Source organism: Protobothrops mucrosquamatus, unplaced genomic scaffold, assembly GCF_001527695.2.
Source record: "Protobothrops mucrosquamatus isolate PMUCROS unplaced genomic scaffold, P.Mucros_1.0 scaffold182, whole genome shotgun sequence".
Classification (NCBI taxonomy): domain Eukaryota; kingdom Metazoa; phylum Chordata; class Lepidosauria; order Squamata; family Viperidae; genus Protobothrops; species Protobothrops mucrosquamatus.
Window position 1 is genome coordinate 161,165 of NW_015386541.1, and position 11,714 is coordinate 172,878.

Below are 11,714 nucleotides of genomic sequence, written 5' to 3' on the forward strand. Positions count from 1 at the left end.
CCGCACCCCCCCGCGGCCTCCAAAACGGCCCGCCGCGGCCTCCCGGACGGGCCGCCGCCTACCCGACCGGACCGCGCCGCCACCGCCTACCTGACCACGCCACCGCCGGTTAGAAATTTTTTTTGTTTTGTTTTGTCCTCTAAAAACGATGTGCGTCTTATGGTCAGGTGCGTCTTATGGTGCGAAAAATACGGTACTTTTTTTGTGCCCATCTTCTAATCGGGTCTCCTATCAGAATAATAGAATAACAGAGTTGGCACCTTGGCTCTTTTATGACTCGTGGGCTTCAACTTCCAGAATTCCTGAGCCAAGAGCCATGGTTGCCTACCCCTGGTCTAGTGACTTACATTCAACAAAATAACATACAAAGGAAACATTCAAAGTAGCCTAGTGTCAGCCTACAGCAGGGGGTACGAGACGATATTCCAGGAGGTACGAAAACTTGGGCTTTCAAAATTATAGTGTCTATGCATAATTTGTGGCCGTTGTTTTGAATATATATCAGAAGCGTTCTAGGGGATGCGGGGTATAGAAAAGGTTGGGAACCGCCGGCCTACAAGATAGAGAGGATGCTACAACTGGAACCATTATTCAGTGATAATTTGGTTTGAGGGGATGTTATGAAGATTGTCCTATATTAAACAATATACTAATAGTATTTCACAATTAGTAATAATTTCACCAAGAGTAATTTAACACTGAGAAATTAATCTAAATTTAAATGAATCATAATACAGGTATCAAGTATCTAATAGTACCTGTTATTCTGAAATAATAGCAACTATGAAAAACTATGAAAAAGCTAGATACTGAAATATGTTTTTGTTACTAAATGTTACTGAATGCTAGTGTTACTGGGGGGGGGGGAAACAGAAGGGAGGTATGTGCCCATTTAAGGGCTTATCAACACCTCAGGCTTCTAGGCTTCAATGCCAAATTACTAGAAGCCCAGATGGGTTACATAGTAAGCTGTTAAGATTCTACACCAAAAATAAAATATTACTTACAAAAGAAATATAAAGAATTGTCCCCAACACGTTTGCACTGCAAATATGCAATGGTGCATATTTTCTACAAAACACTGAATAGGGAAATATTTTGGAAAAGTACATCATGCAAATTGTTCAAGATAGTTTGCATAAGGCAATTTTCAAATTGCACTGGAAAATACCCTATACAAATTAGCCAAATTAGTGATGTAGAAGCGAAAAATTTCCACGGAAATAATAAAAATACTGGAAAATTTCCCATAATGCAGTAATCTTATTAATGGCAATTTATTTTCAATGTATCATTTACATCAACAGAATTTACCAAATCTTACATGATGTGGAAAAGAACTAGAAACTCCAAATACAAAACTCATTTTTGAACTGCACTAAAGAGAGTGGAAATAATGCATGCAATTAGTTCTGCTAATGAAGGAAGCTGGTGATTTTGCAGACTTCCTAAAATTTGCTAAAATGAGCAAATGAATTTCAAAGGCAATTTAGATCCATAAATAAATAACTGTAAAATTTCCAATTACTCACAATTTTGAGGGATGTGTTTTCAATATATGCAGTTCCAATTTGCAGAGGGAAAAGGTAGGTGGCAGAATGGAAATAAAATATATGTACAAAAACAACTCTCAACATGTCACGCCTCAGGCATATTTCACATGTCAGCCTCTAGAAGCTGATGACCCACCAACGTCTATGACCAATGTCAACAATTCTGTTTACCCAAATGACTAATTATTTGATATATCTCCAGATCACACAGACAAGTTACTAAATAAATCCATTTACAGAAATCAAGTTTACTGCCTGGAGAACTTTATGAGATAAAGGTCAAAATGCAGCATGATTGTAAAAGGCTATATATTTGTACTGAACAAGCAAGCTTTTTAAGATCAATTCCATATTAGACAAGTTATCATTCACCCCATAGGCTTAAGTCCATTTAGCTTAGCATTTTATCAGAAGCCAGTATGCTGGAATAACGAAGAAATTTCCCCTGTAGTATCCTGTGTGTGGTGGGGTTTGAGATAGCAATTTTTTAAACAGATTTCACGCATTGGACTATCTCCAAAAAGTGAATATAATCTTCTATAAAATCATTATTCTAATGTAAAAATCACACTGCTGTATTTATTTCAAGATTACCAATTCTTTAAATGCAATTTTGGATGCTTTTTTACAAATCAATTTTCTATCCGTATTTGTCCCATTTCTTTAGCAAAAATCAGCTTTGTCCCATTTCTTTAGCAAAAATCACATTATCCACCAATTTCAATTAGGGTTCTGTGTTTCCCAAAAAAACACAGAGGAAATTGCATTCCATCTCCTTCCAGTAACAAAATGCAAAACCTCTGTGCTGTGTGATGAAAGGTCTTTTCCCCCACCCACCCCAGTTCTTGCTTTAGAAAGAAAAACTGAATTTTCTAAATGGCACAACATTTCTCAATTTTAAGAAATGATCACAGTAACATTCCACTTGCAAAAGACAGAATTGAAAATAAAGCTGACATTTCAATTCCAACCTCCTCCCTCTAAAGTTTGAAATTTGATTTTTTTAAAAAAAAAAAGTTATTAGCATCTTACCTCAGACAGAACCACAAAGTTTTTAATCAAATTGAGTGAGTTCAAACCATCTATCTTCTCTGTCTTTCCTCCTGGCCTCTTAACAGTTAACCAGCACAACATTCCACAGTAGGGCAAAGTACTGAGAGGGGCAGTAGATAGATTATATTCATTTTAGCTTTATAGGAACAACTTTTTGTGACAAGTGTTCCTGTTGAGTCATGCTCAAGTCTCATAGCTTAAATCAATTCCCAGAGTTTTGGCAGCTCTCTTAATCAATTGCACTCCATTTATTAAAGTATTGATTTGTGAGCAAAATATTTAAGTAGCCTAATGAGGCTTAAAAAGTTTTGAATTACTTGTACATTTTTGTTCCACAAATTAAAATAGTTAACTCATATATATTTTTCTGTGATGATAGAATGAAGATTGCTTTTAAAGGAACTTTTCTCTTCAACACCAATATCAGTACCATATTTTTTTTAAAAAAAAAAACACCTTTAATTGAAAACAATGCTTTTAAGAGTGGGGAAAAAAATCAGACTTATTTTTTAAACTATAAACCACAAGGGAATTTGGGGCCATCACTTTGTTCATGTACTCAGAATGGATGGCCTCTATTATGAGGGGGGGAAATGCAAAAATGCAAATATTCTTCCTAAACTTTCAGCAGACCTCCAAAATGAATCAACAGGCAGAGTTGTCCTAAAAAAAGACCCCATCATCTTCAGTTCCAGACTCACAGAAACAACAAGCCTTTCTCATCAGGGACTGACCATAAGCCCATTTCTGCACTTTGAGTCACAAGAGGAGGTGTCTACTTTTCCTTACTACTGCAGTTCTGAGTCACAACCACTTCTGCTCATTCAACAGGAAGTGGGCAAGTGTTCTCTTTGGGTTTTCAATTTACACAAGAGCGAACTGAAACTAGCAACCTGTCCATGGAGACTGAAATCAAACCTCGGAAAGATCTCTCCCAAGAGAAAAAAAAAGTTTGAAACAAAGAGAGAGAGAGAGAGAGAGAGAGAGAGAGAGAGAGAGAGAGAGAGAGAGAGAGAGAGATGGGAGCCAGCCACTTAATACAAATATTGAAGGGTTGATGCATGCATTTTTTTTTCTAGGCTTCTAAAAGTCCTTTATCCCTGGGAATATTTTAGCCCCAACAGACTGCCTTGATTCCCCATTAGCTGTCTCTGCTGAGCTTGCTCACCCATCTTTGCTATCTCATTTCTGACCAGCTCCCCACCCCCCACCCCCGGTTCTGTTTGCACCCTATCCTTGGCCTTTTCATTACACCAAGCAGCCCATGCATATAAAAAAAATAGTTATTAGCATCTTACCTCAGACAGAACCACAAAGTTTTTAATCAAATTGAGTGAGTTCAAACCATCTATCTTCTCTGTCTTTCCTCCTGGGCTCTTAACAGTTAACCAGCACAACATTCCACAGTAGGGCAAAGTACTGAGAGGGGCAGTAGATAGATTATATTCATTTTAGCTTTATAGGAACAACTATTGAAGGGTTGATGCATGCATTTTTTTTCTAGGCTTCTCAAAGTCCTTTATCCCTGGGAATATTTTAGCCCCCAACAGACTGCCTCGATTCCCCATTAGCTGTCTCTGCTGAGCTTGCTCACCCATCTTTGCTATCTCATTTCTGACTAGCCCCCCCCCCCCCGGTTCTGTTTGCACCCTCTCCTTAGCCTTTTAATTACACCAAGCAGCCCCTGCATATGTGCATATAGACTTCCTCCACGTCTTAAGCTCCAAACTCCATCTGTTGTTACATAACCACCGCCTCTTACTACACTGCCCTGGAGCCGTCTCTCCCCTACTACAGCGGTGCTTCCAGTTGCTCTGCAAAGCTGCTTCCCCAACCGGTCTCCTCTCCAGCCTCCATTTTGTTCTCCTGCCCAACCAGGGTGCCATGCCACAGGTGGCTGGCTCCAAGCAAGATCTCGGCGGCGCCCAGACACCCACCCACCCGGTCCCGGGGCGCTGCGGGTGAGAGCTTTCTCAGCCCCAGGGGCCCTTTGCCTCCCCCCGGTCCAACCAAGCCAGATGCAGCCGGGCTTCCCCGTTGACCTGGGCTGCCATCTTTGCATCCAAGGGCAGCAACGCGCAGAGGAGGGGGGGGGGAGAAGGTCGCTTGCAAATCTCTGCCCACGTCCTAAAGCCGGGGTAGTCAACCTTGGCTCTTTTATGACTCGTGGACTTCAACTCCCAGAATTCCTGAGCCAGCACAGCTGGCTCAGGAATTCTGGGAGTTGAAGTCCACGAGTCATAAAAGAGCCAAGGTTGACTACCCCTGTGTCTAAACCGTTGCTGTCCGGTTTGATGTCCAGCCAGGTCCCTCCGGCCGGCATTTCCCGCCCCCCCGGGGCGGCTTCAGCCACGCTTCCGGCAGCCCCGTCTGGTCCTCGGCACCGCCGAGCCCTTTTCCCCGCGGCAGGCGGGACCGCCAGACAGCCTTCCTCGGAGAAAGGGACGCCCCGGTCCCGGCTCAGGCCAGGAATGCCCCCGGCTCGTATCCCTCCCTCCGTCGCCCAACTGCCCCGGCCGGGGCTCGCGCGCCTTCAATGTCACCCCCGGCGCCGTCGGACCGCGACACCCACGTCCCGGGCCCGCCGAGGCCTGCCTGCCTGCCCGCTTCCCTCCCTCCCTCCGGCGCGCCGCGCTTACCCACCGGCAGCATTGACGGGCCAGTCGCTGAGCGGGCCGGGCGCCTCCCACACGGCCTGGGCGGGGAGGCCGCTCTGTCTGCGTCAGGGCGCGGAGCCGGGCCAGAGCCGCGGCCGACGAGGAAGAGCCGAGCCGAGCCGGGCCGCCTGCCCGCGACGCGACGTCACCGCCCAGCCTCGAAACCGGAGCTGGCCGGCGGGAAGGCGGTGACGGCGGCGGCGGCGGCAAGAGCGGCGGTGGCGGCCGCGCTTTGCGACTCCCCTCAGCCGGCCCAGACAGGCAGGAGGCGGCCCACCAACCGCAAGGCCCGCTGGGAAAGCGGCCCCGCCCGCTCCCCTCGCGCAGGCGCCCCCGCGCCGCGCCCTGGGCGCCCCCTCCGCGTCACGTTTCAGGCGGGCGCCACCCGCCCCGCCCCTTTCTGCCCGGGCGGGGCAGGCGGGAGGCGGGAGGCGCTGACCCGGGTTTGGATGGGGCACCACCGGGAAAGCCAGGGCTGGGAAGCCTTGAAACCCTCCTGGAAGGAAGGAGCCGGGGGGCCCAGGCGGGGTTCTGCAACTCAGACTTGGTGCTTTCTAGCCTCCCATAAAAGGGACTCCTTCATCCACCCATGCAGGTGAACATTAGGGTTGCCAGGTCTGCTTCCAAAAAATAGCGGACAAGCGGGGGGGGGGGGTGTTAAGTAGTAAAAAAAGTAGACTGTACAGCTTTAGATTACGTACCATTTCATCATAAAGCTTTTGAATAAAAAAAATGTCCACTATTTTGTGGAAAAAAATAGTGAACATAATGTGAAAAAAGCGGACTGTCCGCTCAAATAGTGGACACCTGGCAACCCTCACTGCACATCATTTGCAAAGGAGAGTCGGGCTTGCTGGCATCTTGGCCTGGCGTTTTACATATGTAATTTTATTAAACTGATCCAAATATAAAATGCAAATGGAAGTAAAGATAATGGGGAAATGGGGAAGAGAGCAGTGGGGGGGGGGGAAACAGGGAAAAAGCATTTAACTTCCAACTCGTCAGTGCAATAGAATAAAAGTAATAATTCCAGTTTCAACTTATTTTTGCAGATTTAGTATATACCAGCCGTTTCTATAACCACAAAGCTATCTAATCAGCAAAGCCCAAAGTCAGAATTTCTTTTTTTTTCTTTCTTTTTTGTCTCAAGCACAAAATTTAGAAAAGTTTCCAAGCACCCACAAACACAGTCGTGCACAGAGGAACCCTCTGACAGGAATATTTCTAGAGATGAAAAATTTCTGGAAATGTTGAAACCTCGAGGCAAAAACTGAAGCATTTGCAATCTGGGTAAGTATGTTTTGGGCTGCCCAGCATCCATTTCAGAAACCAAATGAAATTCTTGGCAGCTGAATTGTTCTCTGGCACAAAGAGAGCCAGTTTGGTCTGCTGGTAAAGGTGTCAGGCTAGACACTGGGAGACCCTGAGTTCTAGTTCTGCCTTAGGGCGAAACCCATCCAGGTGATGAGCTAGTCCAGGGGTGGGCAACCTTGGCTCTTTTATGACTCGTGGATTTCAACTCCCAGAATTCCTGAGTCAGCATAGGGAGTTGAAGTCCACGAGTCATAAAAGAGCCAAGGTTGCCCATCCCTGAGCTAGTAGCACTTCCTCTTAACCCTTTTTGCCATTTGGCAATGGCAAAAAAACCTTGCCAAAAAAATTGCAGGGACTTGTCCAGACAGCTGCCAGGAATCAAGATTAACTCTAAAAAAGCGGTTGATGAAAAGGCATCATCTGCTTTATTTATTTTATATCCCACCTTTATTATTTTTACAAATAACTCAAAACGTCAAACATATCCAATGCACTTTCTTCCTATTTACCCCACAACAACCCCGTGAAGTGAGTTGGGCTGAGACAAAGTAAGTGACCCAACTGGCTAAACTCACAATCTCTTGATGATTGGCCCGTGTTCACCTCATTTTCTTTATACACATTCATTAAAATATTGATATTTTTTTTTCAAAAACGTGTTTTAAGCCTTGTAGATGTTTAGGGCATCCATTTGCCCCTTAATATTCCCAAATCCCCCTGCCTAAGTGTATCTGTTTATACAATGATTTGCAAACTGCCCACTTCACAAGGACCTGATGCTCTTTACAACAGCAGCCGCATCAACAATAATAATCAGTCAATGTACAGAAAAATGTAAGACCCCCATAGAGTAGAATTTGCAAGATAGATAAGATAATCAGTGTGTGACTATATCCAACAAGCAACCATATACCTAAGACCAGCTCCCTAACCTGTCTTTCAGGTTTCCCAATGATGCATCCACCGCTGCCGTAATTCTTCCACCTTCTATGGTCATCCCCTTCTTCCTTCCTTCCAATTTTTCCAACATTATGAGGCGCATGAAAATATCTATAATATTATCTGTCCAAGACTCGTAATCAAATGAAATTATTCGTTTTTCTAAAACTAATTATCATTTATCATTGAGGGGAAAGTATGTATATGTGTATTTTCAGAGTCAAAAATAAATAAATTTATTTTTAATATTAATATTAGAGGGAACAATCAAGAATTAATATCTGGGGAATGCTCTGGATTTGCTAGGTGTCCCATTGTATCGGGTACCAGCTGAGATCCCATTTTTTGCAAGCTCTAGCAATAAAAGTGAAGGAGCAAAGTGAAAAAAATGGGATTAAAATTAAACACGAAGAAGAAGTTAAACTAATGACAACAGGCAGAACAACCAGCCTTAGAACTGGCAGGGAAGTTCTTAAAGTGGGAGAGAGGTTCTACCTTTTAGAATCAACCACCCATTAGGAGGCTCTGTGGATTTGTCACACAGGTGGTCCTCAACTTATAACCATTCATTTGGTGACTATTCCAAGTTACAACAGCACTGAAAAAAACGGCAGGGCTGTTTTTCACGCCACTGTTGCAGCCTCCCTGTGGTCATGTGATCAGAATTCAAACGCTTGGCAACTGGCATGTATTTATGATGGTTGCAGTGTCCCAAGGTCATGTGATCACCTTTGACAACCTGACAAGCAAAGTCATTGGGGAAGTGATTGACTTAACAACCCTGTTACTAACTTAACAACTGCAGTGATTCACTTAACAATTGTGGCGAGAAATGTTGTAAAACGGGGCAAAACTCACTTAAGTCTTGCTTAGCAATGAAAACGTTGGATTCAGTTGTGGTCATTAAGTCAAGAACTACCTTTACAGGCACTTATTCAAACAAATACCCTGCAGAGGAGAGACTGGAGGGCTGTTTTTGGGGTTTTTTTGCTGTTTTTAATTCCAACCATGTGCCAGGTTGAAAGAGCTGCCTCTGCCATGCAGGCAGGCTGCTATAAACAGTCTATTTAATACGCAGCTCTCTTAAGCAATCCTGCATGTTATTTTTTTCTCATTACTTTTGATGGATCACATGCCTAAGAAGAAGTTCATTTAAAGCACTTTAAGCCATTAGTATTTTAAATCAACAAAACTGGGACTCTCTCACCACATAAGCTATTTTTTTTTAAAGAGAGTGGTTGATTTATAATGCTTGACTGGAAAAGAGATTGTTTTATGTACTGTAGCATATCTCAGCAAGGAAGAGCCTTTTGCATCTTATCTCTCCTTTTATAGGTTGTAGGGAGTGAACAAGCACTCTAAGAGAGATGATGATGATGATGATGATAGTGATGATGATAATGATAATAACGATAATAATAATAATAATAAAAAATAAAAATAAAAATAAAAAGCTTTATATGGAACAGCTTACATCCTGCAAGAATACCTTTAACACCATCAAAGAACAACATCTGTCTATCCCAACTCCTTGAGAAGGACTTGACAAGTAGATATAAATATCAAATTCAGTCTAAAGATCTGGGTCACTCTGCAACTAACCATACAAATAATGGATCTGCCTTCTGACAAGCAAAGTCAACGGGGGGGGGGGGGAGAACGGGATAAAGCTTCACAACCATGTGATTTATTTAGCAACTTTAACGATTCATCTAACAACCATGGTAAAAAAAAAAAAAGGTTGTAAAATTGATCATGACTCATTGAACAACTACCTTGCTTAGAACAAAATTCTGGTCTAACTGAGTTTGTAGGTCGAGAACTAACTGTGCTGTAACGCAGTGGTTCTCAACCTTTTCTTCACCACGCCCCCCCCCCTTGAAATACCTTTTGTGGCCACAGACCATGGCCACGGACCCCCCCCAAGACTTAACTCAAGATTTAAATCATAATATTTCTTCCAAGTTTCGCAGACCCCCTGTGACGACGTGGCGAACCCCCCCAGGGGTCCGCGGACCACAGGTTGAGAACCACTGCTGTACCCTAAAACCAGCTCAGATATGGCAGGAAAGAAAGTGGGAGGCTAGGTCCTCTAGGTCACACTTTCCACCTTTCCACTCCTCCTGCCATAAAGCTTGACTTTATAATCCAGGACAGACTGTGTTTCCTCTTCGACATCGATGGAAAATTACAGAAGGCACCTGCTTGTGTAAATAAGTAGAAAACAGGTTTGCCTTAAGTTTTTTTTTTTCCCCCAAAGACTTCCTCTTTTCCAAGCTAAGCACATCACACATGGAGAGAGATTGGAACAAAAAAAGGGTTTCATTTTCTCCAAAAAATTCCTAAATACAGTTATAACATTTCATGTATTTTAAAGACATTTATCACCCATTTCACAAAGCTATCATATGGTGTGTTTGGTTTTGGCTTAAGTTGTGTGCCACCACCCCACTGTGGTTTGGTAAGCTGTAGTTTGCACTGTTAAAAACCCAGCTCATATTGGTTATTCAGGAAAATGTGCTTAAGCATGTCATGCATTACCAATTGAAAACCATCATGTTGTTAGTTTATTTCAATATTTCCGTTATAATTGACTGCCTTTAAGCTTTTGTAGTTGGGTGGGGGTTTTTTTCCATAGCCCTAAGACATGGCTGGCTTATGTCCCATTTTGCACTCAAACTATACACACCACACCTTCTGGAATAATTAACAAAGAAAGAACACTGCATATTGTTGAGCCATTGTGGCACCCTTAGTTCTGCTTTGTGCCTTAGTGAACTGGTTGAGAGTTATTTATTTAATATTAATTTATTTAATAAACGTATAGGCCAGGGGTAGGCAACCTTGGCTCTTTTATGACTCGTGGACTTCAACTCCCAGAATTCCTGAGCCAGCATAGCTGGGAGTTGAAGTCCACGAGTCATAAAAGAGCCAAGGTTGCCTACCCCTGGTATAGGCTATCTCATCTGTATAGGTCATCTCATAGGTCATCTGACTCTGGGCAGCTACCAAGTAAACAACAGTAAAAATTATAAAAATAACCAGAATTAAAAACATTACCTAACTCCCAGGATATGCTTTGCCTGGCCTGCGGCTGCTAATCCCAGCCTATAAAAGAAACAGGATCCTCCAAAGTGTGCCTTTAACTGATAAGAAAAAGAGAAAAAAAAGAGAGAGAAAGAAAACCACAAAATGAATTCTATCATGTTACACGCTGGCCTCATAGTGCTGGGTATGTGGGTGGTTTGCATAATCATTTATATGTTTTAGGGATTCCAAGTCAGATCTCCGCAGCTTGACATTCTATACGTTGTTATTTTATATGTGTTGTCGTTCTTATGTTAACTTGTTATTAGCTATCCACGAAAGAGGTGATCTTATGAGCCTCTATAGATTTGTGCCTTCAGGCCAGTCTTGTTGCTTGGTGATTGCCTGAACCAGTCCCTGCAGTTTTCTTGGCAAGGTTTTTCAGAAGGGGCTTGCCATTGCCTGCTTCCTGGGGCTAAGAGAGGGCCTGGCTCACAGTCACCCAGCTGGCTTTGTGGCTCTCAAAATCATACATAAATACATAAATAAAGCCAGTCCCTCCTGCTTTGTCCTTAATTTTGCAAAGTATCAAATAAAATCAAGCAGGGAGGAGGGGGGAGGAGGAGGAAAGATAAAAGTAGTTCTCAACATATGACCATAATGGAGCCTCTCCACTACGGTCGTATATCATGAGTCCTAAAATGGATTGGTGACATTATTAACCTGATTTTACGACTTCTTTTGGGAGGACGTAAAACAGTGCATTTGTTTTAATAAAGAGAAGCACGAGAGGGGACATGATAGCAGGGTTCCAGTATCTCAGGGGCTGCCCCAAAGAAGAGGGAGTCAAGCTGTTCTCCAAAGCACCTGATGGGAGGCCAAGAAGCAACGGATGGAAACTAATCAAGGAGAGAAGCAACCTAGAACTAAGGAGAAACTTCCTGACAGTGAGGACAATTAACCAGTGGAACAACCTGCCTCCAGAAGCGGTGAATGCTCCAACACTGGAAGTTTTTAAGAAGAGAATGGACAGCCATTGTCCGAAATGGTGTAGGGTTTCCTGCCTGAGTAGGGGGTTGGACTAGATGACCTCCAAGGTCCCTTCCAACTATTATTATTATTATTATTATTATTATTATTATTATTATTATTAAGCAAACCCATTATTAGC

The 11,714-nt window shown here is 43.1% G+C and overlaps 1 protein-coding gene across 1 annotated transcript in view; it reads right to left on the minus strand.

Moving 5' to 3' along the window:
* Positions 1 to 5,287, minus strand: part of PTP4A2 (protein tyrosine phosphatase 4A2) — a 23,874-nt gene extending 18,587 nt beyond the window's left edge. Inside the window, exon 1 of the mRNA XM_015813697.1 lies at positions 5,250 to 5,287. The gene's annotated coding sequence lies outside the window, so the exon portion shown is untranslated. The remainder of the gene's footprint in view (positions 1 to 5,249) is intronic.
* Between the last annotated feature and the right edge of the window lie 6,427 nt (positions 5,288 to 11,714).